At 40.2% G+C, this 24,082-nt stretch overlaps 1 protein-coding gene across 2 annotated transcripts in view; it reads right to left on the bottom strand.

Moving 5' to 3' along the window:
• KCNQ5 (potassium voltage-gated channel subfamily Q member 5) overlaps positions 1-24,082 on the bottom strand; it is a 515,927-nt gene that overhangs the window by 477,776 nt on the left and 14,069 nt on the right. The window lies entirely within an intron of this gene.

Below are 24,082 nucleotides of genomic sequence, written 5' to 3'. Positions count from 1 at the left end.
AAAGCAAGTCCAACTAATATTATCTAATATCTGTTAATATACATTTTATGCTCTCCTTTTCATTCTAAACGACAAAAACATTGCAGGTTTATTAATCATCTAAAACTAGCTGCTCAGGTTGTTTTGTCTGAAGTGTTACTGTAAATCCTAACTTGATTTAAACAATACAGTTTAAAAAAAACTAGAACAATCTCGGTAGCTTCTGCAAACTCTGACTCCAACAAAAGATAATGAGATAAACTCAAATACAACAAACATATTGGGATCTCCTCCATTATTTTCCTACCTCTACTCAGTTCTCAGATGCATCTGCAGTAGGTGCCTGGAATTCAGTGTGTGCCTATAATGGTGTGAGTTTCTTTGGGACAGTTAGAAATTTATGAGGATGGTGCCCATGGCACTGGTGGCTTAAAGTTGGGATTACACAGCCCTGGTCATTGTCTACTAGTGCTATAGGGAGCCTGAAGAGAGGGGGGAAGGAGAAGACAATAAGAAATGTAGCGAGAAAAGATATTAGGTTACAGATGGGAGAAAGAGGGCATCAGTTAGTCAATAGACAATGCGGGGGGCGGGGGGGGGTTGAGAGAGTGACCAAAAGGAGAGGAAATAAATAGCTGAAAGGGACACAGACATATACATACACTGAGAAGAGGAAGAAAAAAAAATCACTACTGCCAAGAGGAATCATTCCTGAAAAACAATTACATTCAAACTAATTTGATAGGACAAGGATACGAGAGGCTGTTGTAGGACAGCAGATAACTAAGCATACAAAATTTGCTTTAGGAAGAAGTAAGCAGCTGCAATGAACACCAGAGTGGATGCAATAGTTCCAAGTGCAAATATACCTATCTACCCCATAATGTAGTCTCATTTGGGGCATAAGTAGTATAATGCTGGTCCTGCTACTAGGACTAGCAAAGACATCAGAGACTGACTTTATTGCTATCAAGAAATAGCTTTTATCGTGAAATGTGCATATTTGGGTGAGGTTACAGGAAGAGGCCCATGCCAGCAAGTAAAGAAGTTCAAATGCAGAATGCTGAACAGCTGTATTATGGAATGCTGATCACCATTTAAAGTTACTCAAGTTGTTGTTGTGGTTTTTAAGAAAAGCTATTTGCCAACCATTACCAAACAAATATTTCTCCCAAATGCAAGATGTTGTCTGCCCATGACTTACACATCTGCTACCTTAAAAAAAGAAAGAAGATTCTCTACTTTAGTACCAATTCTAGCTGCTACATTTATATTATACTTAATATTTTTATTCATACTAGCTTTCTCTTTCTTACTGGTATTTTTCACATTTTGGCATATTTTGAGGTTTGAGTCAGATTTGTGATCTCAGTTCAAAACTTCTTTAACTGATTTTAGTCATTACTTAAGTGAAGACTTTAAATCCATTTCAACTTTCTGGGATTCTCTTGACTATTCTGAAATAATTTCTTTCGTCCAGCGTGCCAGAAGACCAATACAGCCAAGAGAGATAAATCTGAAAATTTGCTATAAATTCAACACGAGTAGATTTTGGACATCACAAAATGCAGTGCATGGTATCACATTATTTTATTTTTCTTCTAAGACTACCTAATACTGCTCCATATAAACATATGAATTATTACACGCTATCCACCCATCTTTAAATGGGTGATTTGATATCTAGCTATGCATTGGAAACAAATGGGTTATAGACCAATATTATGCAACAGTCTCTCTGCACTCATAAAAACAACAAGGAGTCTGGTGGCGCCTTAAAGACTAACAGATTTATTTGGGCATAAGCTTTCGTAGGTAAAAAACCCACTTCTACAGATGCATGGAAGAATGCATCTGAAGAAGTGGGTTTTTTACCCACGAAAGCTCATGCCCAAATAAATCTGTTAGTCTTTAAGGCGCCACCAGATTCCTCGTTTTTGTGGTTACAAACTAACACGGCTACCCATCCGATACTCTGCACTCATAATGCACTTCACAACACACCCAAACCTCACAAGCAAATTTGCTAATTTGAATTCATAATCCCCACTGATGAACATGCCAGAAACTAAGCTTCCTCTGCAAAGAGTGTTCCTCCTGCCGATTTATGCTTTGCAGATATTCATAAAGAATTCCAAGAATGCATGCATACATGATCTAGTGCATAAGTGGCACCTGCAGCATTCTCTTAACTGATTTACTTTAGTACATTTGAGAGCAAAAACATTCTATCAATGAGATTTAACTCTCATGTATGAAAAATTGGGCCCCCCCAAACCTTATGGCAATTATTCTTATGCAAGGGACTAGAAATTCCATCAGTTTCAACATAAGGAAACATCATTCTTCTGTTGGAGGCCAGAATTCAATCCACTAAATCCACAGCTCCCATACCATTCACATGGATCTCTGAGATCTACTTGAGCTCAGAACCATTTGCTCAAAAGTCCATTGCTTACATAATACTCTCCCAGCCCCATTTGGTTCTCTGTGGTCCCTTGAAGGAGTTGTGATCCCAGGGAAGCCTCCAGTTGCATCCCTACAGAATCATTCCCAATGGAGGAAGAAAAGTATTCCAGAGCACCAAAAGGAAACCCATCAACCCAATAATACCAGTTACTGAAGACTCGTTCTGAACTAGTTTTTATTGTTTGGTCTAGGAGTTTGAAGAGCAGCTAGCCTTTCACCTTTGTCTCCTCCTAAACCACAGATCTGGATACCCACAGAGGAGCTACTACCAGATCTACAGAAGGTTTTCCAAAGTGGGGGACAGAACTTCTAGTGTGGGTGAGACAGGGCAAAGAAGAGGAGCAGCAGGAAAGGGAAAATTACGTAATCTTGGATTCATCCCGACTACACAATGTAAATTTTCTTCTATGACTAAAGTAGCAGAAACTAATCTTTCTTCTCTGCTCCCGGCCTCAGGAGAGGTTCATCTATCTTTCTTTTGTATTCGGTTTTAATTTAGGCTTGGGCATATCCTTTAGTTGGGAAGCCCAGTGGTTCCTGCACAGCTGGATGCCATCTTGCTGTTTTCCTACCTCTCGCTGACAGATTCCTTTCTGAGTTGCTATCCCCTCTCAAGCTAGCAACACTGAACAAAGGCAGCTGAACACCCACAAAACAGCAGAATCCCCTGATGAGTAATGGAGTGCTAATAAGTTCTGCATGATCTCTTTCTGGGCTTTTCTGGAGCAAAGCAGAGCCAGCAAATCTTCCAATTGGCCACTCTCTCAGTAGGGACTGGAGAGAGCCAAAAACTGTGTAATCAAGAGTTTCATGTGGTACTGCACATCAAAAGTAAAATCAAAATAAACTATTAGAGTGAAAAGCAACTGGTTTTCAATATTATAACAATGCTATGACAAACAGTAATTTTAGCAATATGCACTTTTTTATATACTACTCTGTTCAGGTTCTTATATTGCCCTCATCAGCATAGTATCTGGGTGCCTTCCAGTAGCCCATTAAGTGATGTGATTAACATCCATTATGTGTGGTTCATTCGTCTCTCGAATTCTGCTGAGGGAGAAAATAGTGTATGCAGATAGGTAATGTTTTGTTTGGTCGGGGGGTTTTGGGTTGTGTTTGTTTTTAATTATAAATTATCTGTACAAGGTGTTATGTTTATTTTAGAGCAGGCAAGGTTGAAGAAATGTGCCTGGCAATGGAGTAGATGATGAGGCTTCTGGTGGTTTTTAATTCCTGTAGGACCTTGTTCCACATTCTTTTACTGGGCCCAAGAAAGCTCTTGTCTTTTATACAAATAAGCTTTACCTTTGTGGTAGAAAGCTCCATTATGCCAGAGGAGTGAAGGTGTTGAAAACAGTCTTTATTCTAAAGCAGGATATATAAAAGATCCTGGTAATCTTTTACATATCCTGGGCCCATGCCACTGAGTGCCTTGAAGATAAAAAACTGAGTCTATATTCTGTGGAAAGCCAGCAAAGAGTGCAGAGAACAGGTCTTATGCCCTTGTAGTGGCGCACATTGCTGAGGAGACATGCTGCTGTGTACTTGTTGGAGTTCCCTAAGGACTGATGGCTTTGTGCACAGGTATACTGCATTGCTGAAGTCCAGACAGGATGTGACAAAGGCATGCATTATAATTTATTGAGGCCAGGTCATCGTCCACCAGGAGTCTCCCTAGCCGAGCATGGATGGATATTAGAAAGTGTTATTCGTGGATGCTGCTATATGAAAGTTTAGCATCCATGAAGAATCCAAGAAAACTCTATTGACTGAACTGAATTTTTGTTGGTGTGTGCCATCAGCCAAAGGAGACTGCACTGCAGCTCCAAACTCTCCAAAGTGCTTTCCTCTACCAACCAGCAGTAATTCCATCTTCTTCAGATTCAATTCAGCTGTTGTCCATCCATGCACTGATTTTGTCCAAGAACTGATTCATCTTGCTGATAGTGGTGTTGTCATATGTAGTGAAGGATAAGTAGAACGATGTGCCATCTGCATAATCCTTGGCACTTCAATCCAAGTCGTCTCATCTTTTCTCCTAACGGCTGCATGTAGATGTTGAGTAGGACTGGACAGAGAATTGATCCTTGGGGTACTCTACAAATGAAGGGTCTAGTGGTAGATGTGCAGTTTCCTCATTAACACCATTGGAGTATATCCCTTCAAGAAAGGGCTCAAACCATTTTAGCATATTCCCATGGACACTTACCACCTCTCAGATGGGACAGCAATATCTCATAGTCAACACTGTTGAATGCTAAAGAAAGGTGCAGGAGGAGGAGCATGAATGGATGTCTCCCCTACATCCAATGGCAGTTAGTGGTGCTGGAACATTTACAATGAAGGAGCTGAAAGCCAGTGGTCCCCAAACTTTTTACTTTGCACCCCCTTTACCTCTGTCTGTGCCCCCTCTTCCCAGAGCTAGGGCCAGGACTGGTCTCTTCTGCTGCTTGATTGTGTACCTCCGATTCCAAATGAGGTGTGTGGTTGACTGGTCAGTTCGTAACTTTGGTGTTCGTAACTCTGAGGTTCTATTGGGCTGAGAATTAAGCTACCCAATGCTTGTTTTAATAGAATATTCATATTCTAAAAGGCAATATGCTATTTTAATATGTATCCAGAGTACTGGAAAGAATGTCGTCACATAATGGTGGTTCCAACATAGCTCCTTCAAGAAACGGCATCATCCACATTCAAAATACAGAATATAAGACCCAATCTTTCATCTTCTATTCATGGGAGCCTTCCCATTGACTTGAATGGGCTTTCGATAGAGGACCACAAGCCTTACTGAAGAAAGTAGTCCTATAGACTAAAAATAATCTAAAATGCAAGAATTACATTAAAGACTTCAATGAAACTACTCATATGAGGAACATTTACATGGTTGGCCACTGAGTTTTGTACCCTGAGCACTCCTATGTTTCAAAACGGATAAAAAACACAGTAAGGTTTTGTATATTAGAATAAAATAGATTTGTGGGATCAATAATGTTTTATAATACAAATACCTATAATCTTTCATAAATTATGCATTAAATATATGATTTCTTATCAGTTTTTTTAAAAAAATGCAATTCTGAAATGGATTCTTTTCCTATTTTGTCTCATTTAAAACTTGCATCAGAACCAAAATAGAATTCCTTTGTTTAAAATTAAAATCCCTCATTACATTTTTCTTTAGTCTTCTCCACAACAAAATGAAAATGGATTTTCTTTTGAATGCACACTCTTCACTAAGACTTTGATCCTGCAAACACTAATGCACATGGTTAACTAATATATGGTAGTAAAATTAAGCACATGTGTAAGTGTTTGCAGGATAAGGGCCTACCTAGCACATTCAACACAAGAATGCACCTTTCCATCTTCTTATATAGCTCACTTGTCTCCCAAATTTTCTTTCTGAATAAAACGTAGAAAGTATGGACTTACATTGTGCATCATTGTGATGGGGTGTATGCTCCACACTGGCCGGAGAAGATAAATTAGGCCAGGCGAGCCTAATTGACCAATTAAGCAGCCAGTAGAGGAGAGAGAGTTATGCTACAAGGAGGCCACTAATTAGAGGCAGACACAGCTGGGCAGGAACAGGAGAGGCTTATAAAAAGCCCAGGAGCTGCAAGTGTGAGGAGGGGCTGCAGGGAAGGAGTCCACAGTCACTCCCTGAGGGGAGGGAGAGTGGGCTGGCTGGCAAACCCAAAGAGAAAGGGGAACCAGTCAGATACGAAAAAGCCAAGGAAACAACAGCAAGTACAGGCCTTGGCTGCATGTTATAGGGGCCCTGGGCTGGAACTCAGTGTAGAGGATGGGTAGGGTGTTGGCAGCATCAGCTGGACAACTGATCTGGAAGGACTGTGATTTCCCCAGAAGGGGAGGAACACAACAACCTGTCTGGAGGGCCAACCCACAAACCAGAAGCTGCCACTCCAAGAAGGAGAGAGGGGCTGCAGACAGTAGGGTGACCAGGTGTCCGGTTTTTTGACCGGAACACCAGGTTGAAAAAGGATCCTGGAAGCTCTGATCAGCACCGCCAACTGGACCGTTAAAGGTCTGGTCGGTGGTGCTGCAGCGCTAAGGCAGGCTCGTCCCTACCTGTCCTGGGGCACCGCGCTGCACCACGGAAGTGGCCAGCAGATCCGTCTCCTAGGCGGGGGGGCCATGGGGTTCCGCATGGTGCCCCCACTCCGAGCACTGGCTCTGCACTCCCATTGGCCAGCAGGGAGCGGTGCCTGCAGGCAAGAGCAGTGCACACAGAGCCTCCTGTCCCTCTCCCCTCCCCCAGCCTACTAGCACCAGACCTGCTGGCTGCTTCTGGCACATGCGCAACATGGTGTCAGGACAGGCAGGCAGCCTGCCATTGTGCCCCCCCCCACACCCCGGGAGCTGCGCGAGGTAAGCCCGTGCCCCAGCCCCCCCCACACCTGGAGTCCCCTCTTGCACCCCAAAGCCCACATCCCTGGCCCCATCCCAGAGCCCTCACCCCCCCTGCACCTCAACACCCTGCCTTAGCCCAGAGCCTCCTCCCACATCCTGAACCCCTCATCCCTGGCCCCACTCCAGAGCCCTCACCCCCTGCCACACCCCAACTCCCTGTCTCAACCTGCAGCCCCCTCACACACTCCAAATCCTTCGGCCCCAGCCTGGAGCCCCCTCCTGCACCCCAAACCCCTCATCCTCGGCCCCACCCCAGCCCAGTGAAAGTGAGTGAGGGTGGGAGAGAGAGAGCCACTGACGGAGGGGGAATGGAGAGAGCAGGGGTAGGACCTCAGGGAAGGGGCGGGGCTACGGTGTTAGGGTTGCCAATTTTCTAATTGCACAAAACCAAGGAGACAGAGAAGACGATGGGTAGAGAGACTGCTGAGGAGGGCGAAGCACTTGGCTGAACTGATCCCCAGGATGGCCAGGAGGAGGTGTCACTGTGGTGAGGAAATCCTGTCATAATCCGGAATAATCAACTACTTTTTCATAACTACAACCCTTACTATCTGTTCTTAACTTATTTTAGAATTGCACAAAAATTAAAAACCGCAAGAAATAACAGTATTTAAAGTGTTAATATTTGGTTCATACCTGAAATGTTTTTACTATTTCAGAAAATATTTTATATTACATTTAAAGGAGACAGTGAATACTTCTAACATTAATGCAAGTTTAATTTCTCCAAGTTTTTATTTATAATGTATTTGTAAAGGAGGCTTCTTAAAATACTCTAACCAAGATACCAACTAAATTTTCAAATATCACTACCTCACCCCCCTTATCACTTCTATTTAGCATCTTTGGAAACAAACATTATTTGCATTTTTGCTGGCACTTACACAGTGACTGGTCTCTCTAACTTGTGGAAAAATGGCTTTGTTCCCATTTCTAATTTCAGAGTGTAACTGATGATGTCTGGGTTATGAACCATATCCTATTGAGTGCCAGTAAAAACATAAATTGGAATAAAAGTTTTTGTAAAAAAACCCTACAATAATATTTTTAATAGAAATCAGTTGGCATTCTGCTGTTATGCTAGAGTGTCTATAACACTACAAATTTTCTTAGACATGATAAAGGGGTGAAGATATAAGTTGCTTTGCCCACTTTCAGTTGATGCAGATTTAGCACTCACTTTAGCTTTTCAGAATTTGTTTACATCCTTCAAGCAATCATCAATGTTTAAATGATTATCTTAATTAAAATTAATGCTTTCTCATTACTTTATTCACTTTAATACCCCAAAAGGGCTTGTTAGAAGGCCATAGTAATCAGTAGAAAACAAGGAGGAGGAAAATGTATGCAAACTAAAGACACAAGCTTGGGGTTTTCTCTCAGGCATAATGAGGACGTGAGCTTGTTTTTGCTTTTTATTGTAAATTGAATCAAACTGCTAGAACTGCGGACCTCTGATTGTGCAAACAACAAATATAGCATGTGTCGTGCCAATACAAGCTTCCATACGGCACCCTCCCAATAACCTCAGCTCTATCCTGGCCCTAGAATGACCATTTGTAAGATGAAAAGCTATTTTAGTCTCCATGTAAATTGAGTTCTTAGCCTCTCTGCTTAGATATCAGCAATAGTGCCCATGAGTGACAACTATGGGGGATTTTTTTTTTTTTGTGATGTAGACATCTGTCCAAAGGCAGAGATCATCCAACTCTTACAGGCAAACACGCCACCATCATATAGTAACAACTTTCAGTCACTGCATGGGCTGGATTCCAACAAGAAGCCCAGAGGTGGAAAGCTTCTTAGTCACATCACCAATTCTCTCAGCCACCCAGCACCTGCACCCACACACTTTCAGTTATGTATGTGATTGGGGCATGATCCAGCAAAGCACTTACGTATGTGCTAACTTTAAGCATCTTAACAGTCCTGCGGAAGTCAATGGAAATATCCATGTGCTTAAATACTCTGCTAGGCTGAGGCCTAAGTTACATACAGGCAGAATGACTGTGCACATACACTCAATTACTGTTGTCATGGAAGCCAGGAAGACTGCATATCGAACATGTTAAGTACAATGCATTCAGAAACACTCAGCCACTGTGGGTGCTCCATTGGACATTTATAAATCTGGATGCTCTGAATTTTTAAAGGCGCTCTCCCATCACTAGTATTTATATGTATTTTTGTAATACTAAATGCTGATTTTGCGCATGCTGTCCTATGTATTTCTGAAGTATTGACGGTGGATTTTTTCACCTGGTAGCCCTATAAGCAAGACAGAAATTCCCTTCCCCTTTTTGTAAATGATTAAAATTGCAAATTAGCAGGAGAAAATGGAACATTAAAAATTTTTTTTAAGTACATAATTTTCCTGTAAGCCAGGGATTCAAAACCAAATCTCTGGTTTGGCCCATCTCTACCTCCAACGTCTCATAATAAAGGAGATTTATTTCAAATAATTTGTAAAGCCCTGCTGAAAGTCTCATGAAAAGACATTACTACCTACCGTTGTGCAGAGAATGATACATTTTCTTTATACAGGGCTATATACAAAAGCACTTGAAGCAATTTACCATAAAACATGCAGATTAAATATGACAAACGTCCACCAGCAAAACAATTTCACTCAGTATAAAGCATAGTCAGTTTGCAAACATTAATCACTCAAACATTTATTCTATACAAAATTACAAGAAGGCACAATGCACATTCTAGACTAACTAAAACTTCATTTAAAAAAATTTCAGTAATGAAGGCACATAAAATTAAGAAGCTTCTGTTTTCATTAGACTGTGTCTTAATATTCAGGAGAAAATTTTTACCCAGTCTTTGTTCTACTGTTTTTAGCTCTTATTTAATAGTGTGGGGGGGGGTGTGGAAAAGAGCCACGGTAGAGTTAGAAAATACCTGTTAATTTATGTAGCACATCCAGTGTAAGGTAGTTCCTTACTGCATAGATTCAGCAAAGCACTGGAGAGTAACTTTAAATGTTTCAAATGGTGGGGCTTCTACCAAGCTATTTCAGAGCAGGGACTTCGCTAAGCTGTTTTTGGGAGGCACAGGGCCTCCCATTCCTGTAGTTCATCCATCATCCTACAGGTCTGAGCTCACCCAATAGCAGCTACAGAGTGCACTATGCTCTGCATTCTTGGCTGCTTCCCTATGTTCACTCACTTCCTGCTCCTAGCAGGCACACAGTTTAGAGAATTTTCCCCAGATAACACTTCTAAATGTTGACAATATGCACACGACATTATCATCACATAACATCAGCACTTCTCCAGGATGGGAAGAGGGAGTGATTTCTCATCTCTCTATCCCCACCCCTTCTTTGACTGCTGGGGTAGAACAAAAAGGGGGGGGGGGAAGGAGAGAGAACAATGCTGTATCCTATACAGTAAATCTTCTATTTCATCCAAAATTTCAGTTGGATGAAACCTAAATGACAAGCTGATTCTAAAATACAGTCTAAAACATGGTGCAAATTAGAGTAAACTCTTTGGGGTCAGGATCTCCTTTTCTTTATAAAGGATCATGCACAAGTATGGTACAAGAGAAATAATGCCACCTTTGCCACGCTTTTAGGTCCTTATTCAGCGCTCCTTACTCAGGCAAAACTAAGTGAATTCTCAGTAGTGCCGTACAGACTCAGACTATCACCTCAATGCTCAGTGACATGATGCCTCCACTACACAGTTTGAATCTTATTTGCCTTTTTAATGCTGTTATCACATTTCTAACTCATATCTAGTGCTTTTTATAGGGGAGGGGGAGGAGACACTAAATCTTCACTCCACTGTGATAGGGACCACTCGGAGGGCCATCCAGCCCAGTGGTTAGTGCACCCAACTTCCAGCCCCTTGCCTCTGTTATGGAAGTAGGGGTACCTGTTCCTGACCCTAAGCCAGGGACCTTCAACTTTCCACCTACATCTGGGTCTAGGCCCTTAGAAAGGTGTGGTAGAGGGACCCTGACTCTCCCTCTCCACTGGGTGCCAGCCCAGGGCCCTGTGGGAAGCAACACCAGCAGGGTCCTCTCTGTAGAGAGTCTGACTTGCTTCCCTGAGCTACTTCCTACCTATAGATCCCTTCAGTTTGAGGCATGGCCTCTACAGTCCAAACAGTCAATTACCATACAACAAGAGTGTCCAAAGGAGCAGAGCCTTCCAGACCTGCAAGTTTGCAAACGGGGTATGGTTGGAGAAGCCTCTACCTGTGGGCCTTACCTGCTGTGTGTTCCCTGTTAGGCTCAACCTTCTGTCTGGCTTCCTGGAGAAGGATTCCTCTCTCCCGCAGCCTGTCCACAACCCTTTGCCTTGGCTTCTTTTAACCGGCTCATCTAGCCACAGCATGCTCAGTAGGTCTGGGGCAAGGAGCTATCTGGACCCAGTATTGCCTTTTAGCCCCTTCAGGCCCAAACTGGGGGTTGTATACCTCTTCCCACCCACCATCTTACCTTTTTCTTTTTTATAACTCTGACTCTAAACATAAGGAATCAGGTTTCAAGGATGGTGGAGCTGATCCTGGTTTAACTGCAAGATCCAAAAACAAAAACAAATATCATAAAAACATAAAAAAGAAGCTTACAAGAAGTGGAAGACTGGACAAATGACCAGGGAAGAGTATAAAAATGTTGCTCGGGCATGTAGGAATGAAATCAGGAGGGCCAAATCGCACCTGGAGCTGCAGCTAGCAAGAGATGTCAAGAGTAACAAGAAGGGTTTCTAAAGGTATGTTGGCAACAAGAAGAAAGCCAAGGAAAGTGTGGGCCCCTTACTGAATGAGGGAGGCAACCTAGTGACAGAGGATGTGGAAAAAGCTAATGTACTCAATGCTTTTTTTGCCTCTGTCTTCACGAACAAGGTCAGCTCCCAGACTGCTGCGCTGGGCATCACAACATGGGGAGTAGATGGCCAGCCCTCTGTGGAGAAAGAGGTGGTTAGGGACTACTTAGAAAAGCTGGACGTGCACAAGTCCATGGGGCCGGACGAGTTGCATCCGAGAGTGCTAAAGGAATTGGCGGATGTGATTGCAGAGCCATTGGCCATTATCTTTGAAAACTCATGGCGATTGGGGGAAGTCCCGGACAACTGGAAAAAGGCTAATGTAGTGCCCATCTTTAAAAAAGGGAAGGAGGAGGATCCTGGGAACTACAGGCCAGTCAGCCTCACCTCAGTCCCCAGAAAAATCATGGAGCGGGTCCTCAAGGAATCAATCCTGAAGCACTTACACGAGAGGAAAGTGATCAGGAACAGTCAGCATGGATTCACCAAGGGAAGGTCATGCCTGACTAATCTAATCTCCTTCTATGATGAGATTACTGGTTCTGTGGATGAAGGGAAAGCAGTGGATGTATTGTTTGTTGACTTTAGCAAAGCTTTTGACACAGTCTCCCACAGTATTCTTGTCAGCAAGTTAAAGAAGTATGGGCTGGATGAATGCACTACAAGGTGGGTAGAAAGTTGGCTAGATTGTCGGGCTCAACGGGTAGTGATCAATGGCTCCATGTCTAGATGGCAGCCGGTATCAAGTGGAGTGCCCCAAGGGTCGGTCCTGGGGCCGGTTTTGTTCAATATCTTCATAAATGATCTGGAGGCTGGTGTGGATTGCACTCTCAGCAAATTTGCGGATGATTCTAAACTAGGAGGAGTGGTAGATACGGTGGCAGGTAGGGATAGGATACAGAGGGACCTAGACAAATTGGAGGATTGGGCCAAAAGAAATCTGATGAGGTTTAAGAAGGATAAGTGCAGGGTCCTGCACTTAAGACGGAAGAATCCAATGCACCGCTACAGACTAGGGACCGAATGGCTAGGCAGCAGTTCTGCGGAAAAGGACCTAGGGGTGACAGTGGACGAGAAGCTGGATATGAGTCAACAGTGTGCCCTTGTTGCCAAGAAGGCTAATGGCATTTTGGGATGTATAAGTAGGGGCATAGCCAGCAGATCGAGGGACGTGATCGTTCCCCTCTATTCGACATTGGTGAGGCCTCATCTGGAGTACTGTCTCCAGTTTTGGGCCCCACACTACAAGAAGGATGTGGAAAAATTGGAAAGAGTCCAGCGAAGGGCAACAAAAATGATTAGGGGTCTGGAACACATGACTTATGAGGAGAAGCTGAGGGAACTGGGATTTTTAGTCTGCAGAAGAGAAGAAGGAGGGGGGATTTGATAGCTGCTTTCAACTACCTGAGAGGTGGTTCCAAAGAGGATGGTTCTAGACTATTCTCAGTGGTAGAAGATGACAGGACAAGGAGTAATGGTCTCAAGTTGCAGTGGGGGAGGTTTAGGTTGGATATTAGGAAAAACTTTTTCACTAGGACGGTGGTGAAACACTGGAATGCGTTACCTAGGGAGGTGGTAGAATCTCCTTCCTTAGAAGTTTTTAAGGTCAGGCTTGACAAAGCTCTGGCTGGGATGATTTAATTGGGGATTGGTCCTGCTTTGAGCAGGGGGTTGGACTAGATGACCTCCTGAGGTCCCGTCCAACCCTGATATTCTATGATTCTATGATCATGTTCACCTTGCTCTGCTACTTTGTGTGCATGTGTTTAGTTTATTAAGAAGTGGGATGATGGGAAGAGAATAGCAGGTCTTATATTTAAGTTACAATGGCTGGCATGATAAAAATCTCATTTACCTGCTCATTGGATACAACTATTAACCTGCATACTGTATCAGTAAGAGGTCCTTTACAAACAGAACAACACTATTTGTCTTGCATGGGATTTTCAAAGACACTGCATAGTAACAGGTGAATTTCAATGGGAGTTGGGTGCTTTTTTAAAAATCCCAATCTCTGTGAGACCCACCAAAGAGGAATCCAGAAATGTCAGCGCTGAGACATAGCACTAGTTTCTGATCTTTGATTTATATTGATATATATTTATAAATGTATTGTATACAAAATAGAGGTCCAAAGCATCCTTAAAACAGCTAGAGATAGCCATCTGAGAATTACCTGTGTGTAATTCTCCACTAATGGAAATTTGGCAGATAGCTCCTCGGCCACCTTTCTGTCACCCTACATAAGGAGAGGAAGGGGGATCTGTCAGGGGCATTCCAGTAGGTGGGAGGGGAGGAGGTGTAACAAAGTTACATGCCCGATTTTCCTATGGCTTAAGGTCCCTGATCTCTTCCACTGAAGTTTTAACTTACACTAGCGCTGGGGGGCAGAGGACCAGAGACCTCCAAGCAGTCCTTGTAGTCCCCTCATGTCTGAGCAGAGCTCGGAGATAACAGACAATCAAGCCTAGATGCTCTGCAAAGACCAAATGAACCAGTTTTACTGGGTCAGTCCCAGTTTTTAAATATGATCTCCCTGGAACTTCTGCAGAGGTACTTGAAACATCAAAGACTTCTTTTCAGTCAAAACGTTTGGGTTTTTATATAACTACAAAACGTTTGTTCAAGATTAGAGCTGCCCAGTAAACAGAATTTCCATTCTATGAAAAATGTCTCATTTTCAAATATTTTTCTGTACCAGAACAAGACAAAAGTTGAAAATGTATTTTTCCCCCATGGGACTGAAATACCAAAATACCATGTTTTGGAAACATCAAACAAAATATCCTCACTGAAGTCCCCTGCTTCTTGCCTGTTGGGATGCCCAGCTCACAGGCTGGCAGACTACCCTATCTTCTCTTCTGACCACGTAGCAGGTCACCTTGCTGTCCAGGAGCTTGGGCAATCCATGCAGACAGAGCGAGGGGCAGGGAGCCCAGAAAGTTGGACATCCTGGAACCATCTTCAACCAGGCAGGCTGGAAGCGAAATAAATAAATTTGGGGAGGATTTTGAGGGGGAAAGACGTTTCCAAGCGGGCTCTTTCCCCGTTATATATTTGTTAGACACTTGGTGGTGGCAGCAATAAAGTCCAAGGGCAAAAGGTAAAACAGTTTGTACCTTGGGGAAGTTTAACCTAAGCTGGAAAAAAAAAGCTTAGGGGGTTTTCATGCAGGTCCCCATATCTGTACCCTAAAGTTCAGAGTGGGGAAGGAACCTTGACATATGGTTACCCTAAATATCTAGGAAAAATGCATGCCAAACAGGTAGCACAACTTACAACAAACAATGATCTTGTGTTAGTTCGGTCTGTACAGCTTTGGGCAAGGTTTCCGTAACCATGCTTACCACATGCCTATGTTTATGAACAAAACAAATAAACTGGAGTTAACTGGGTCCTAAATGCAGCTTTAACTTGATCCAAAGATATTCACTGTGTTTAATTTTGTCTTGTATTACAACATTTTGCAGTTAGGGTTGCAGCAATCATTCCAACTCTCATAAAGGGGAAAGCATATGTTGATTTGCTTGATTTTTGACTGTTACTTCATGCCTTAGACCAAAGAAAGAGAGACAAAAAAGTAAGCAATACGAGAGTGTAACATTAACTTCTCTTCACAGAGGGACATGCCTCATTCATTTATGTTCTTTCAAATATGGAGTTCTAAAATGTTTAAATAAACTAAAGAAATATTTCTAACTCACAATAGAAATTTTGTTTTGAAAGTAATCAAAGTATAACTCAAAGTCTGTTTCATCTTACAGTGTATCAACCGCAGGTTAAAAATTCTTGCCTATATGTATGAATGACATCCATACATCCAAATCTGTGCCGAGAATATCAAATATCCACAGAATTTCCCCAAATGCTGGATTTTTCATTTGGATCTTTAAGTTTCCATTAAAGATGTTTAAAAAGGTAGAAAGATTCTAATTAACATAAAGAGTTATGCGCTCTGTTTATTTCCATATTGTATAGTAAGAGAACATGTTGAACTCAGGAAATACTACTCAGATATGTTAAGTTTCAAGGAATCTGCAAATACTGTAACTAATACATGCAGGGCTAAATATCTCATTTTTAGTCAAACCATCCCTTTTTCTAGGATCTATTCTAAGCCACCTTTAATAGGAAAGCAATAACCAGGGGCTGCCAGTACGGAAGTCTGCTGCTAGCTTAGAAGTTTGCAGTTGCATGTTATCCCACTATTTAGTCATATATCTGTGAGGATGAGAGATCAGAATGGAGCCCTTTGTAACAGAATAGAGCCCTTCATAACAACAAAAACAAAAGCTAGCTTTTTCTCATTTGTGTACAGTGCAAGCTGTGTTGCACACTGCAGCCAGCCAACATGAAGGATGATTATTAAGTACAGTATATTGAGCACTCTGATTTGAACCTTGTCTCCCTAACAGAGAAAAACAGTAAACAGTGAAATATAAATTTAAAATACTAACAAAAAACACACTCAGCCAGACCCCAACAGATGCCAAACACTTGTTGAACATCTGAAACTCCTATTGACGTCAATGTGGAGAGCAGGTACTCAACACTTCTCTGGATTTGGCCCTGAGAGAAAAATCAACCGAAACTAAAATTTCCCTTCTGGGAAAGAATAGGTGTGTATGGGCTGAATGTGCCTGTCACAAGTGCCTCTTTCATAACTTGTGCTGCTCTTAAGCAGTGCTTACCAATAGTTGCAGTCTCTCTCTTTCTCCTCTCTCTTGAATTACTTAAAATATTCTTAATGCAGTTTTGTGCTGCCTGGCCCCCTTTTCAGGCTAAGTAGCTGTGTTGTTGCTGCAGAAATGGAAGTAATATGACCACCCACATCCTGAGAATCAGCCTCCTTTTGTGAATTCTATTCTGAAATGGCAAACTAGAACAAGAATGCAGCAAGGAAACTGGGCTGGAAATCTCTTGAACATAGGTTCTCTAGCAAGATTAATCAGTGTTTTCTAATGTTGGTTGTGAGAGAGAGTGAAGGGGGGAAAGGATAGAAAATAGGTTGAGAGTACAACTGGTCAGGGGTTTTTTGACTAAATGTTTTTTCATTAGAAAAATGTCAGTTCATTAAAATTGATTTTTTGGGGAGTCATTTTCAACAAATTTCTCAACTCAAAAGTATGTTGAAAAATGTTTCGAAGATGTTGAAACTTTTTGCATTGCCATTTTGAAAAGTCCATTTTGAAGTTACTTTTTTTTAGAAATTAGGGAATTTTTTTTAATGTTAAAAATTGAAACAAAACATTTTGATTGACCTGAGCCATTTCCCACCCACCTCCCACCCATTCCCCTGTTGGCAAAAATTTTGAAGATTTTGACCTTTTGCACTGATTCAGGATGTGAGAAAGTTTCAATAAAATCTCAAAATTTTTTGCTGGGCAGGAAAATCATTTCCTGGCTAGCTCTAGTTGAGAATAGCCTCTTTTACACTATTTATCTTTAATACTGAAACCCACTTTTGGCAAATACTTATTAGGGGGATAAACTTGTGTATACACTAATAATTGGTTCAACAGGTCCATAATGCACTGCCTACATTCACATAATGAGTAGTGTGCATGTGTTCACTGTGAAAAGCAGGGAGTAAATGAGAGAAATGAAAGGCAAGGTTAAAAGAAATATTAAAGTTTCAAAATAAATACAGCAAGAAATAAATGTTCATTTGATTAATTTCTTATATCAATACTGTAAAAAACATATTTGGAAAAGTTTTGGGATGTTTTATAGTACAATGTAATAGAAAAATGTCCTCCCCTTTAAAAAGAACGAAAATACCACAGATATTTCCCAGAATTCCAGCTGTCAGCTGTAGGTTTGCATTCTCTTGTGTCTGCAGTGTTACTTCATTTTCCTTTCTAGGTAACTTAAAGATGTATTCCTTGGTATTTAGCAGATATTACGAAGTGCTTTTTACTTTTATAAAAATTTTATTTAACTAGGTACTGTAGTTCATTTTCATATAATAGGAAACTTACCGTTTATGTTGCAGAATTATGCAATGTTAAGGTAGACAGGGCTTTATATTGACAGTTTCACATGCAGACAAGTTTTAGTGAGGAAAAAGGAATCTCCACCAATTAAAGAGTCCAGATTCACACACCATCCCAATTTAAAAGTAAATTGTTTTTCAAAATAGAGGGGAGAGAGAATAATGCGTCAGAAAGTGCTAAGAGAGAAATTCCAAACCTAACAGTTATCTAATCAAACATAATATTTACACCTCCATAAACAGCAGAAGAGACTATACAAATTAGTAACAAATTCTTACTAAAAGGTCAGGTTTAATGGAACAATAGGAGGCCAAGCAAAGGATAAGAATTTAAGACTGAGCTCCATACTTCCCACTCCCTAACGTTCTGAACTGCCTTGACAGACACTGGTGGGAAACATGCCCAGCCTCTTTCATCCAAAGTTGGAGCTGCTGCAATGCATCAGTTCTGAAAGTAGGGGAAAGGGAAAATAATAGGAGATCTCACAAAACAATTCTGGAAAGTATTAAAAAAGAGACTTCTTGGTTTATGATAACCTATACAAATTTTGATGTTTGCATAATTAAATATATTTTTGAACAACTTTAAGTTCTTCAGCTGCCTGTCTTCCAATAGACAAATGTGAAGGATGTTTACTGTATACAAGCATGTCATGTTATGTGAAAATAAATAAATTTCTACTCTATTTATTGCATTTTGAGGGAACAAAATATAACAACACACTTCTATATTTAATCAATCCCTTGATTATTATCCAAGATTCATTCGGTCCATTATGTATGCAAAAGTGATTGTGTACTTAAGAGAGTTTAATGCAGTAATCAATGAATCCAATATAATCTTTGTCAAGAAGGGAAAATGTAAGATCATATAATTTCACTCTGTGCAGAATATTTTATTCAAACATTTATAGTCAAATAAATCTATTTCCATATCTAGCTGATGAGTTCAAATCCAGTTATTAAAGACAGAAAATTACCATTTTTGACTGCACTGTGGCTCACCATGGGACATGAATTGATGCCTTTGGTCCTGTTCCCAATGGACATCAGAAACCTAACACAAATGTCACTAATTAGCACACAATATATAGTTCTGTTTATTTCACCTCTAGAGGCCTCAGGAGAGGGCTAGAGAACAATGGCAAACCAATTTATGGAATTTTACAATGTATGCAGATACATATATTGTACCTGATCTGTAGTTACATAGGATACAGATTTCCAGAAACATCCATCGAGTACATTCCAACTAAATGCATGATAAAAAGGTTAAAGAGAAAAAATCTTCTCTGATCATTTAGAAATAGGGAGCTGCAGGAAAATGCATTAATCTCTAGTTAACTTTAGCATAGGTTCATCATAATGAAAAATACACTATACAATGGAAAATTAGACATGATTGTATCTTCTCTGAAGTTATTTTAGGACTAGAAATATATCAGTTGTATTTCTTGCATTTTGTTTGGCTGGAAAGTTGTTTAGAATGTGATGCTGCAGGGCTGCATTTAATTATGTTGAGGGTATCCAGAAATAGATGTACATGACTCAGAGTTTTTGTGTACTCAACCAGACAATCAGATCACAAAACAGACAACAGCTACAGATAAATTAAGCAAAAAGACACCAGTTGGAATATTTATCAGCACACCTTCATGCAAGGAAGAGGTCCTGACCAGGAAGCATAAGTTTACAATAGTAATTCTATTCATTAATGTTATGAATATATTCACAAATCACTACTTGGGACTCATTTTATTCAGTCAGAAAACGAACCACACTTCATAATAATGGATCAAGCATAAAGTGAGGACAAAGGCTTTGTTTCACAATCTTAATAAATATCATTATCATTGGTGGCTAAAGTGAGAGACCTACTATATAGTCTGTTATAATCAATCACATTTTTAACCCTATAAATACTTCATTTTGACAAAATACCTGTTGAGAATAATAATATAATTATAACGACAGTTAAGGTTTTTAAAAACATCTGTCTCTCACTGTGTACAACATAGCTACAAAAAAGGGCAAAGGATGTGGGGGGGTGGAAATAATACATGGTAATCTAAAGGTATCATTAACATGAATTTGGGAAGGTTGCTTGCTTATTAGTGGGGAAGCCATAAACTAATTATGCAGGTCATTCCGAACTAAGGCTGATAAACTCTTTAGACCTCATCATAATATATTTTGCTTATGCTACATAAAGAGAGACAAATTCCATGCTGACTCTATTAAGTATGACTTAAAATTATTTATGTAGATTGTAAAAGATTTAAATAAGTGCAGACTATGGCCCTGAATATTTTTGAAAACTACATTTTATTTATTGGCACTATATCACATCCACCTACCTGTAAAACCAAGTTGTTTTAAGTACCATCTTCAGGTCTTGCAGTGATAGTAATATATAACTTCTAAAAATGATCTCACGAATTTAAAACATGTCAGACTGGATGCCTCCCAAACTGCCAAAGCTAAATACAAATACTCTCTAACATTAGATATTTTTTCCCTTTGAAGTGCTGGGAATTCAGGATAAGTGTTTCTAGCTCTGATTTTTGAACAAAATGGAAAGCCTTAAACATTTCAAGGTTCAGGACTCAATATTACCTATCCTACGCCTTGAATAGGAATGATTTTCAGGGAGGAAAACTACCTTTACAGGGACAAAGAAAATATTTTGTTGCCCAAGAGCCAAGTTCTTTTCTTTTTTTTCATTTTTATTGTTTGGTTTTGTACTTTGGTTTTGATTTTTTGGTTGTTTGTTTTCTGGTTGGTGGGTTGGATTTGGGTTAGTTTGGTTTAAATGAGAAGTTTGGAATCTTAAAAATAATTGTGGCTACGATGAATCATTGGTCGGAGTGCAGGTATTCAGTGTTGCACAAGAAAAACAGTTTATCACATAACCCTGTAGTTTACTGCATAGCTGTAAAAGCAAATGATATCCATGCAATAGATTCCTAACTACATAGGTATTTATGCCCTATACATGTTATGCATCTATTGGGGGGTTGCCATTTAAAAAAAACCAAAAGAGCATTTACCAAAAGTTACCAAATGGAATCTGAATTTACCACAATATTCCTCTACGCTTAGATCAAAAGATAGCAGTAACCAAGTGGTAACCCTTGGCAAATGCTCAGATTTTTATTGATTTCAAATATACATGTTATACTTAAGTGGCTAGTGAGAATATGTACCAAGAACAAGAACAATGTACCTGTGTTTCTTAATACCTGTGCTACTAACAGTTGAAAAAGATTCTCCTTGAGGTCAAATGTCAGGAACCAGTACTGTTGCAGCTGGAAGATCTGAGTTCTATCCTCACTACAGCCACAAAGTTCCAAAAGCACAGAGAACTATTCTGTGTAGCCACAGAGTTGTGATATTGGTTTCAGCAGAAGCAAGACTTGAACTAGTGCAGACATCATAGTATTAAAGAAAAGATTTGTTTAGTCTGAGAGAGTGTAAGTAATTATCTCATGTGTACCGCTACCAGCTACTGAATGGAATCAGAGCTGCTCAACTGGGTGTCATATTGCTAACAACAAAAAGTAGGTTATTTTAGTTCATGTAATAGGGGCCTGGATTTGAATATGGAAGATTTGAATTCTAATCTCACTGTGAGTTTCTAGTGGCCCCACTGTGCACTTGCTCTTATTACAGAATTTTGATAACAGAGGGTTCTTCAGTCTAACACACAAAGATATAGCAATATCCAATGGGTAGAAGTTGAGGATAGACAAATTCAGACTAGAAATAGGTCACAATTTTTTAACAGTAAGGGTAATCAACCATTGGAACAATTCACCATCACAAGAAATTTATAAAGCAAAAGTGGATGTTTTTCTAAAAGTTATGCTTTAGGTCAGCCACAGCTACAAGACTTGAAGCAAGAATTAATTCAGTGAAGTTCTATGGCCTGTGTTATACAGGAGGCCAGACTAGATGATCTTGGTAGTCACTTCTGGCCTTAAAGTGTATGACTTATGGTACTAATTGCACTCACATTTTAAATAGTCTAACAGCTGTATGCAACAGGCGAATGTTGACTATATTAAAACTTCATGCTTCTTAGAGCAGCTCAGTTGAATAGCAATTCTACTACATACATTTAAATAAACTATCCGGGCATGCATATCACTAGTAAATTCACTACTGAAAAGTTTGTGATATACAATGCACACATTAACATTTTCAAGCATTCATACTGTAACTTTCATATTGCCTAGCCAAAGTTTACAAACTTCTACGTGTATATTACTGTGTGTGTATATATATATATATATATAATCTCAAGTTTAAAGATTCAGACTTTTTTTAACTGTTTCTCTTCCTGTGCTCCCAAAGTCAATGGATTTGTGTCCATTTAAAATCAGGCTGACCATGGCTCAGTATTTCTAAAAATCCTTCCTCCTCCTCCCTCAAACAACCCCTCCCACCCCCATCTGAGTAGCTTAGTAGCTCTAGTAGCTTGACTGGAAATGCCATTCTGTGCTTCAACAGATAACTATGTGGAGAGGGGTCCCTTCAAAAACTCTCAGAAGAATGTATCACTGTTGAACTAACAGCGACATACCAGTTAAAGCAACACAACTTTAAAAACTGAGCTCGTATCTTTACGTTTGGTACACTCATTCATTATGGGTCACTGAGGAAAAATTCCCAATTCATAACCTGATGTATTCATCAACCATTTTTACTAAATTTCAGCTATGCCAGCTTCAGTGTGGGTGGAGGAACTGATCGTATGGCAAGTTCTCAGCACACTGCAGGATTAGGAAGTGAACACTTTGACTTAATGATGGGATAAGAGAGAAAGTACTCATGCATCAGTAGCTGGTTGAAAGATAGGAAACAAAGGGTAGGAACAAATGGTCAGTTTTCACCATGGAGAGAGGTAAATAGCTGAGTCCCCCCAAGATGTGTATTAGGACCTGTGCTGTTCAACATATTCATAAATGATCTGAAAAAGGGGGTAAATAGAGAGGGGGCAACATTTGCAGACGATACAGAATTACACAAAATAGTTAAGTCCAAAGAGTTACAAAGGGATTAAACTGGGTGACTGGGCAACAAAATGGCAGATGAAATTCAATGTTGATAAGTGCACAAAGTAATGCACATTGGAAAAAATAACCCCAATTGTATATGCAAAATGATGGGTTCTAAATTATGTGTTATGACTCAAGAAAGAGATCTTGGAGTCTTTGTGGACAGTCTCTGGAAAATATCAGCTCAACGTGCAGCAGCAGTGAAAAAAGCTAAGAGAATGTTAGGAATCATTAGCAAAGGGATAGATAATAAGACAGAACATATCATAATGCCTCTATATAAAACTATGGCATGCCCACACCTTGAATACTGTGTGCAGTTCAGGTTGCCCCATCTCAAAAAAGGTATATTAGAATTGGAAAAAGTACAAAGAAGGGCAACAAAAATTATTAGCGGTATGGAACAGCTTCAGTCTGAGGTGAGATTAAAAAGACAGACTGTTCCATTTAGGAAAGAAACAACTAAGGGGGACGATACAATAGAGGTCTAGAAAACCATAAATGGTGTGGAGAAAATGAATAGGGAAGTGCTATTTACCCTTTCACATAACACAAGAACCAGGGGTCATCCAGTGAAATTAATAGGCAGCAGGTTTAAGCAAACAAAAGGAAGTATTTCTTCAAACAATGCAGTCAACCCGTGGAACCCGTTGCCATGGGCTGCTGTGAAGGCCAAAAGTATAACTGGGAGGGTTCAAAAAGAATTAGATAAGTTGATGGAGGATAGGTCCATCAATGGCTATTCGCCAAGAGGGTCAGGGATGCTCCCCATGCTCTGGGTGTCCCTAAACCTCCAACTGCCAGAAGTGTCTGGCACTGGCCACTGTCAAAGACAGGGTACTGGGCTAGATGTTCCATTTGCCTGACCCACTATGGCTGTTCTTATGTTTATATGTCACCAATACAAAAATAAAGGCCTCAGGCCAAATTCAGGTCCTATATGATTTTTGGGCTCAGACAAACATATGTGAGTGCTGCAAAAGCAACATGTAAAAAGAGCTCATATTCAAATTTGGTGATAGATCCCTAAATAGATTATTCCTGCAGGGGCAGAATTATTTTGTATGAGATATGGGACAGCTGAGTAAGATAGCAGATCTCCAAAGCAAAAATATGTTGTCCATGACATTTTACCCCCAAATGCCTCCTCTACACCTTTGATGGTGGGGTTTGAAGGAGCTCAATTACACTTCTTAGTTACTTCCTTTCATGTCTATAAAAATAGAGATGATATAGGTTGAATTTAGGAATTTATAGAAAACATGATGATGTTGAAATATTTTCATTGCAACAGCTTAGTCATTATTAATTACTGAAATAAAGCACTCAAGAAAAAGAGAGATAAGATAGTAA

The sequence above is a fragment of the Natator depressus genome, chromosome 3 (genome assembly GCF_965152275.1).
Source record: "Natator depressus isolate rNatDep1 chromosome 3, rNatDep2.hap1, whole genome shotgun sequence".
NCBI lineage: Eukaryota > Metazoa > Chordata > Testudines > Cheloniidae > Natator > Natator depressus.
The sequence above is the reverse complement of the archived record's forward strand: the minus strand, read 5'-3'. Positions and strand labels throughout refer to the sequence as shown.